Below are 10272 nucleotides of genomic sequence, written 5' to 3' on the forward strand. Positions count from 1 at the left end.
GGCTTGGGATCCCAGGGTCCTGAGTTCAAGCCCCGTTGGCAGCTGAATTAACACCAGGAGGTTGACTCAGCCTGTCATCCTTCCGAGGTCGGTGAAATCAGTGCCAGTGTACTGGTCCCGGTGTATGCCCCGGTTAGAATAGGTGTACCATATCCCTGTGTGTCGTAAGAGGCGACCAGGGTTGGCGTCAGGAAGGGCATCCGGCCATAAAACATTGCCTCAAGAAAAAGCCAAACCCCTGCACAGCAGGGAAAAATGGCTGTAAAAACGGTCATTATATATATATATATATATATATATATATATATATATATATATATATATATATATATATCCGTTTAGCACAATCTCTCAGTGGTGAAGAATCACTCACAAAATTATCAGATTCGGATCCGGAATCAGATCTTCACTAAAATTGAATCAATTCTTCCTCGTCACACACCCAACATCCATGTCTACCAAGTTGCATCCAAATCCGTCTGCAACTTTTTGAGATATCGTGCTATATGTCGTTTTTGACCTTATCTCTCAATGATGAAAAATCACTTAAAAATTCTAGTAGCCGCATCTGGAACCGGATCTTCAAAAAAATTGAATAAGTTCGTTCTTGTCACACACGGAACCTGTCCACAAAATTTGATCCGGATCCGTCTGCAACCTTTTGAGAGATCCTGCACACAAACAGATAAACAAACAAACAGACAGACAGAAAGGGGTGAAAACATAACCTCCTTCACCTTCAGTGGCAGAAGTAATGAGAGCAAAGTCGATGGTGCACCGTCACAAATCTCCACACTTCCAACACAAAGCAAAGTTGAAAGATGGCCAAAAGTTCCACCAAGAATGACCCAATATCAAATTTTGAGTTAAACTCGAAGGGCACACTTCGACGTCGTGAGATATGCCTCCATCCACATTATTACATTATTATACCTACTTGTACCAAGTTTGATTTAAATCCCTGAACATAGATTGAAAATATTAAATAATTCAGTAATTAGGGCTGCCAGACCATGCGTCCGATCAGGTTGAATTTTCAGACAGATATTCAACATGACTACTTCGTCATAATTGTGAGGTTTCATGCAGATTGATGAAGCGGTTCAAAAGAAATAATTTTTTTTTATATTTTCATTCATTCCAATATGGCAGCCAGTCCATGTGACCTGTTAATTATTCGTGAACACACTGGTATCTCCAAGGCTTGGGGAATATGTGAGTGAAGTTTCCCCTTGATCTGTCAAGTCATTCTGGAGAAGAGCTTTTTCAAAGGTTTATTCTTCAAAAACTCATAGCTGCCAAATCATGTGACGTTGGACATCATAGGTGGAGAACTCTTTGTTCCTCATGGATCGGCGATCATATCTGTAAAGTTTTGCCTCGATCTGTTCAGCCATTTCGGAGAAGATTTTTGAAAGTTTTTATGTTTAAAAAAACATGGCTACTGAACCACATGACCTATGATGTCATTAATATCCCCCCCCTACAATTTCTCCCTATATGACCCTCAAAATTTTTCATACTGATCGGATAGTGTTTGATGTATGCAATTATGACATCATAACAAAGCCACCCATGACATCTTCAAAAAATCACACTTATTCCCCATGAGGAGTACTTGCCGTGTGTCAAGTTTCAATTATTTCCCATGGAATTGTTTTGGAGAAACAGAGCTCCAAAGTTTTTCTTTTTTCCAACATGGCTGCCACACCACATGATATATGGCATCAAAATTATCATCATAACATTCTACATGAGTAGTCACTCCGATGGTGAAAATTTAGTCTCAATCCGACAAGTGGTTGTGGAGAAAAATACTGAAGTTCTGTGCAGACAAACAAACAGATAAACAAGCCGGTAGGCGACGAGGGATTCACTAGGATCGAAGCGCTGGATACGATGCTTTTCATTCCAACTGATCCACCGACGAAGATTCAATGCCAAGACTTATTGGTTCACATACAATTGTTCCTCTGCCTGGCAAGATTTTTCCTATTGCGTATTTTGCCAACTGGCACTCCTCATAAAAAATGACGGTAAAAAGACACCCTATTTTTGAAGGACGACAATTTGAAAAACAATCGGTTTGCTGGTTTGTGCTGTGGAGCCTCGCATTGCAGACACACACACACACACACACACACACACACACACACACACACACACACACACACACGGAAAACCCGATAAACTTCTCTCAATGCTCTTGTTTGACCACACCTCCTGAGCCACACAATATTTTTTCATAAGCCACGCCCACTTTCCACAAGCCACGCCCACTTTTCTACGCCACTCCCACTTTTCATCAACCACGTCCACTTTCCCTAAGCTCCGCCCACTTTCCTAAGCCCCTCATAAAAAATGACGGTGAATAGACACCCGATTTTTGAAGGACGACCATTTGAAAAATAAAACCTCAATCAAAAATCAGCTCAAGTAAAATTTTCTAAACATCTCGAAGGTGTTTAATTCTGAAGTCTCGATTCTCTACATTCAAAACTGAAGGACAAGTATTGAAAATACTGTACGCGGTTTTTTTGGCCGCTGCACAACAACAGGTGGTTGCTAGGCAACGAAATTCAAATGCGCACATTCCCAACACATATTGCACATGTTGGCAAAGTTTCATCGAAATTGGTTTGCTGGTTTGTGCTGTGGAGCCTCGCGTTGCAGACACACACACACACACACACACACACACACACACACACACACACACACACACACACACACACACACACACACACACACACACACACACACGGAAAACCCGACAATAAGGGATATCTAGCGAATCCAATAATTGGAGGTGGTGTGTGGGTCGTGGAATCGTTTTCGGTAAATAAATAAATAATTAAAGGTGGTGTGTGGGTCGTGGAATTGTTTTCGGTAAATAAATAAATAATTGGAGGTGGTGTGTGGGTGGGGAATCCTTTTCGGTAAATAAATAAATAATTGGAGGTGGTGTGTGGGTGGGGAATCGTTTTCGGTAAATAAATAAATTATCGGCTTGCTAGTTTGTGCTGTGGAGCCTCGCGTTGCGCGCGCGCGCGCACACACACACACACACACACACACACACACACACACACACACACACACACACACACACACACACACACACACACACACACACACACAGAAAACCTGATAAACTTTTCTCAATGCTCTTGTTTGACCACACCTCCTCAGCCACACAATATTTTTCATAAGCCACGCCCACTTTTCATCAACCACGTCCACTTTTCCTAAGCTCTGCCCACTTTCCTAAGCCCCTCATAAAAAAATGATGGTAAATAGACACCCGATTTTTGAAGGACTCCCATTTAAAAAATAAAACTCAATTAAAAATCGGCTTGAGTAAAATTTTCTAAACATCTCGAAGTGTTTAATTCCGAAGACTCGCTTCTCCACATTCAAAACTGAAGGACAAGTATTGAAAATACTGTACGCGGTTTTTCGGCCGCTGCACAGCAACGGGTGGCGACTCGGCAACGAAATTCAAACGCGCACATTCCCAGTATATATTCCACATGTTGGCAAAGTTTCATCGAAATCGGTTCGCTGGTTCGTGCTGTGGATCCTCGCGTTGCAGACACACACACACACACACACACACACACACACACACGGAAAACCCAACAATAAGGGAAAGCTAGCATATATAGCGAATCCAACAAACAAAAAGAAGATGTCGTGCAGAGCACGATACTTGCAAAATCCATAAAACAAATTTGACCTCAAAAATAATCGGTGGTTGAATTCAGTGACGTGAAATATAAATCCTCGATTTTCAAGTCAATCGGATGAAAATTGAGGATTTTAGAAATACTACATTAATTGTTGTCCTTGGGACTATGTTGACCTTTTGGTCAATGTTGATCTCAAAACGAATTGGCTCGTTGAATTCAGTGACCTCAAATATAAATCCTCTTTAAATTTCAAATCAATCGGATGAAAATTGAGGATTTTAGAAACACCACTTTACTTAACCTGAGCTCGTTGAATTTAGTGACTGGAAATATAAATACTATTCAAATTTCAAGTAAATTGGATGAAAATTGAGGATTTTAAAAATACCACCTTAGTTGTTGACCTTGGGCCAATGTTGACTCTTTGGTCCATGTTGACCTCAAAAATAATTGATTAGTTGAACTCAGTGACTGGAAATATAAATCTTCAAATTTCAAGTCAATCGAATGAAAATTGAGGATTTCAGAACTCTCTCCTAAGTTGTTGACCTTTAGCCTATGTTGACCTTTTGGTCGATGTTGAACTCAAAAATAATTGGCTGGTTGAATTCGGTGACCGGAAATATAAATCCTCTTCAAATTTCAAGTGAATCAGATGAAAATTGAGGATTTTAGAAATCTCACCGAATTTGTTGACCTTTGGTCTTTGTTGACCTTTTGGCTTATGTTGACCTTTTGATATTTTGACCTCAAAAACAAAAGGCTTCTTCCTTATGACAAACTCTACCATGTGGTGAAGTTTCTTGAAGATTGGTTTAAAATTATGACCTATAGGCGATAGACAGACAAACAGACAGACAGACAGACAGACAGACAGAGACAGAATAACAAATTCGACTGACCAATATACTTGAAAAATCTTCGATTTTGCAAATAACAAACAAACCCAAATGCAATACCTTCTGACACGGTAAACACGGAAGCAACAAAATAACAGTAAAAATTCGATAAAAATCACCGGAAAACTTATCTTTGAGAAAGTTGGCAGAGACCCCTGAAGAGAACACCAGCATCGCTCAAGAAGCAGAACAGGAACCAGAAGAGGGTGATGGTTGATGGGGGATTGTGTGGGATGGTTGAGGGAAAATTGGGGGGCGGGGGGTTGTGAGGTGGTTGTGGGCATTGTGGGGTTGATGGTTGATGTTGGAGGGAGGGGGATGTTGAGTGCTGGTGGGTATTGTGGGGGTGATGGTCGATGGGGGTTTGTGGCATGATGGTAGAGGTAGGGGGTGTGGGGTGGTGGTGGTTATTGTGGGGGTGATGATTGATAGGGGGATTGTGGAAGGTGGGGGGGGGGGTGGTCACACATGTACATGTGCTGGGAGCTGGGTAGACACTATGTCATTGCCATTGGGATAAATCCAGGTTGGAAAGTTTACTGATTGAGTCGGTCCAATGGAGTCAAAGAAGTCCTTTGCTGAAGTGCCATGGCTGGTGAGAGCGGTACCAACATGTAGACAAGTTGCAAGGTGACAATTGAAATCGCCACATCTGAGGAAGAGAGAGTTGGGATGAGTGGTTAAAAGTTTGTCAGTGTCTAGGAGAGATGTAGATGGACTCGTCACTATTAGGAGGATGGTACAACAAAGCCAAACATGAGGTGGGTGCGGAGAGGAAGTTGCAGCCAGAGGTACTCCTGGAGGTTGGGAGGTGTAAGGTCAGTACAGGGGCAGTGAGAAATTGAGTTATTGATGTAAAGTGCAACTCCACTGCCAGGTGTGGTTCAGGCCTCTCATATCGGAGGAGACAATAACCAGGGAGAGACATTAAGGAGTCAGGGACGTCCTGTGGGAGGAAGGATTCTGATAAACAGATGATGTCTGGTTTATCGGCTCTGGCCTGGATTAAGAGATCTGTCAGGTTAGAGTGGAGACTTCAGATGCTTCAGGTCCACACAGTTACAGATATGGTGGAGGGGAGGCATTGGGATGGTGTAGGATGGGAGGAGGCTTTGGGGGGGGGTGAGAGGGAAGGTTTGAGTGTGTGGGGTGTGGGGGGAAGTTTGAGTGTGCAGGGTGCATGGGAAGGTTTGAGTGTGTTGGATGTAGGCAAGGGTTTGAGTATGTGGGGTGCATGTGAGGGTTTGAGTTTGTGGGTTGTGATGGAAAGGTGGAGTGCGAGGGGTGCGGGGGAAGGTTTTTGAGGGTGAGGTGAGGAGGGAACATTGAGAGGATGGTATGAGGAGGGAGGAAAAAAGGGGGGACATGCAGATTTGAGTTGGTGGGGTGGGGGTGTTTGCTTTTCGAGATTCCATATTCCCAATTTTGAGAGACGGAGATCAAGATAATGAGATGGGGGATTAGAACGCTTGTTTAATGCATGGAGAAACACTGCGCTGTATGAGTGTGGAAAAAGGGGGAGGAGGTTGGGGGTAGTTTTGTGGACGAGGTGCAGAGCAGACAAAACACTCAGAAGAATAATCCTTTTGAAGAAGAAGATGAGACATAAATTGTGGTGGAGAAGCGGAACATGTGCAGCATTTGGGAAGGAAAAACAAGGGTTGAAATCCATTCCTTAAATTTTTTCTTTTTTTTTTAAAGAAGCGTTTATTATTAATGTTGATTCTGTTTGGAGAGTAGAGGGGGTGGGGGGGGGGGAATGTAGAACTGGTAGCAGAAGGAAATTCAATATTTTAACGGTTATGAAATGGTCCCCGGATGAACGAACATCCATGACACGTGGATTGCCCCTTCAGTTATACTGTTAATATGTGTGCCCAGACAGGCCTCCACCCATTGTCTAGAGGGGAGTGGGACAAATTTGTTCAGTGGGTTTAGATAGGTCTTCTTCCTCTTCTATACCCCTCCTGTTCTTACTGTATTCTCCTGTGAAATCCTCTATAAAATTATGGATCATATATGGTGATTGCCATTTCATACACCACACAGTACAATTTGGTTCCTTCTCTTCCCCAAATTACTGTTTTAACATTCATCAAGTACATACCAGGGAGAAACCCATTATTTGTAACAAATTCCCTTTCTTTCTTTTATTAACCCTCTCATACAGCACCACACACAACCACATTATAAGACACAGCTCCACACACAACCATATTTCAGACAACATCGGAGATAACAGCGTTCCTGCTTTCAAACGCACTGGGTGGAAAAGCCCGTAAAGAAGGAAGTGGAGTCAACTCATTCGAAGACTCAGTCTCGAAGACGATTGACAGCAAAGGAGACATTGGCTGGTGAGTGCACCAATGAGGATGCGCTATGGCAAAGGGTAAGCTTCAACCTTTTCTCCCAGGAACTCCACCTTCCACGAACTTTGATCCCTCAAGTGTCCGTCTCGCACAAGTGGCTTAAAAGGCAGATAGACCATTCGTGGCTGTTGGAACACACTGCAGACCCAAGTAAGAAGTTGCCTACCTGCTCATGCCATGGAGAAATTGCCTGCCGTAACCAATCACGCTGGAGCAGGGACAAGCTGCGCAAAGACTAGGCCAAGTAGCACTGGGTAGGCGGTGTTGTGACCAGGCATGCACGAGGCAGAGGCGCAAGAGCAAGAGAGCCATGAGGTCCTTAGCGTAGGAAGATAGCTCCACCACTGACATACATGAGCTGTCTCTTGCTGTCCTCTAAGAGCCCTTTTTCGTCTACCTAGACTCAAAGGAGCATAACCGTTGGAAGAGCTATAAGCAATTGACCCCTTGACCCGTCTGGGCGAGGTTTACATTCGCACTCTCACATGTTTCCTCTAACGCTTGCATAGGACACGCTGCTCTCACTTCTTCTTCTTCTTCTTCTTCTTCTTCCTCATTTTCTTCCCATTTCAGTAAGGGCACACGTCGGTCGACGCCTGCCAAGGTGAGTGAAAGGTTGACCCAACGTTTTGCTCTGCCTCTTTGTCTTCTTTCCTTCTCATCTACATTTCCTTGGAATGATTCTGCTGGCGCCATGTCTTGATGTAGATAAACAAGTAAGACTGTCGAAGGGGAATAAGTGTGAAGGGTTAGAATATGTTAGATCTGTGCCACTCTTGATTGTTTTATGTGCTTGTAAATTCATGACACTGATTACAATGATTGATTGGTTGTGTTTGTAAAGAAATGTGCTTGCTGAACTGTTAATTGTTACCACCTTACTTGCTTCATCCTTTCCTCCATTGGCTTGGCTTTATGTGTAACACTAGATAGATGGGAAGTTCTGCCCCATTGATTAGCTCTGAAATTAGCCAGTGTGTACTCATGGTTCTGCTCGGCCGTATGTAATAAATAGACGGGTGCGCACTGAGGGTACTACCCCAATTGACATTGCTAAACCACCGGAAAGGTAACACATTTTAGAGCGGGGACCCTACCAGGTTTGGCATTATCAATCAGCGTCGGTAATTGCCGACAGGCCACAGACTTATCCACGGTATGGCGGCCTACAGGGTCGGATGTCCAGGAATAGTCAGAGAAGTCCCTCTTATTGTGAACCCCGAACCCGTGTTCCGTAACAATATAAATATGAGAATCGTTATGGGGTGAAATGAAATATAAAGTTTTTTTGGTTTGTTTGTTCCGATTTTTTGAAATGAGAGAAGAGGAAATAGGATTGGATAATGTTGAGGAAATCGAAGCGGAGTATTCGGGAATACACCCAGGACTGATTTTCTAAAGAAAACTTTCTATCCGAAGAAGGCCTTGAAAAAGTCAGTTAAGGTCTTGACAATACGAAATGGATAGCACAAAACAATGAATGAATATCAGCATGAAATATGAAATATTGCCATCATCATGATGGATATCACCATGAGATATTGTAATGGGACGAACAAGCAACAAATTGACGAATGACACACACAAAACAGGACAAATCCGGTTCGGAAAACCCAGCTTTAGTGAGGTGGAAATGAGCAGCTGCAGATTTCACCATCTACATGGAAAGTCCAGGAATCGGAAGGGATGAGCTACTGATACTGCCCACCGCAAAATGGTGGTGAAACATCGCGTGTTGGAGGTTGGATTTATCTAAAGAAGGCAAAACATAGCATTTGTAAATTGTGCGTTACTCCGTGAAAATCTGTATGAAAATCTACTTTAATCCAGATGTAAATGTTGGTTTTAAAGATTACTGAAAGGGCCAATAAAGTGACCGGCGATATTGCATCAAGAAAATTGAAATGAAAAGACAAAACAAACAATCAGCAGCTTTTCAAACACAGCAAGGAAAGCGGATGCCACAAATGGGAGACAGACAAACGCACGGACAGACACCACAGTTCGCAATAAAGTAAACCCTTAAATATCGAGGGCTTTGACCATCGCAGGCAACCTATTGTGTTCCGACTTATTTCTTGAATTATTTAATTTTGGCCAATCGCAGATTTTGAGCTTAGATGAATCAATGTTTGTGTCCGCATATCCGATTACCTCCCATTACGAGCGTTTTCTTGTTTCTCACGCACCGTTGTGGTAATCAGACCAGTGTACAGAAAGAAGGTAAGTTTAATAATGAATCGTCATCAAACAGGAAATAACATGTGGATATCCTGTCACACTAGATCTACAAGATCTTGTAGCCAGACAACAGTTAATAATGGTGCCCAAACATAAAACGATGGACAAAATTAATTGTGCCAAAGGGAAGAGAAAGGTTAAGGCATTGTGCGAAAAAAAAATTGAGTTTTTAGATGCCGTGTATGGGATAAACCATTGCAGATTTATCCATTTGAGTGGACCGATGATATGGGGTAAATCATTGCAGATTTACCAATGTTTCCATGATGATATTCAGGTCTCCGCATGTTGTGAGCTGAAGGTCAACAGACGTCTGGGTTGGGCCTGAGGAGTCATGGATTCACTGGACCATGGGGTGTGGTGCTGTCAGTACTTGTGCAGGATGAAAGTCCGAATCTTCAGGTCCTTGGCACTTCCAGTCTTGCTCTATGGATGTGAGACTTGGACTCTGACCTGGGATCTAAGACAGAGACATAATTCCTTTGGAAATAGATCTCTTAGGTGAATACTTGGCTGTTGCTGGTCAGACTTTGTGTCCAACAAGCAGTTGTTGAGAGAGACTCAAATGAGATTTGTTACCTGCATAGTCCTTGAGCGTCAGCTGCGGCTGTATGGACATATGGCTCATTTTCCTGACGCTGATCATGCTCTCCAGATTCTCTCAACGAGGGAGTCTCGTGAGTGGAGAATGCCAACGGGATGACCGCATGCCTCTTGGTTGCAGCAGGTTGATCAGCATCTCAAGGGGATGCGGTTGGGCCAGGCATCTGCCTGGAGGATGGCCAGACGGAGGCCCCTGGAGTACGGACGGAAAATGGATGCAGTGACGTGCTGCTCCGGCACCTGCTCCCATATCTAACCTAATCTCACCTTCCACAACGCACCCAGGGCCAAAGGCTCCAGTTCAACCATGGCAGACCATGATGCTGTGAAAAAATTACCCACCGCATTTCATGAAACTAATCGAGGTGAAGGGAATTATGTTGGAGCAGGTTTTTAATGGCAAATAGATGGGAATATTTTGCAAGAGAATGCCATTTCATACTTTCCTGTCCAAGCAGGGAAGATCTG

This window comes from Eptatretus burgeri, chromosome 15 (genome assembly GCF_056783735.1).
Source record: "Eptatretus burgeri isolate ZD-2024b chromosome 15, Ebu_testis_v1, whole genome shotgun sequence".
Taxonomy (NCBI): domain Eukaryota; kingdom Metazoa; phylum Chordata; class Myxini; order Myxiniformes; family Myxinidae; genus Eptatretus; species Eptatretus burgeri.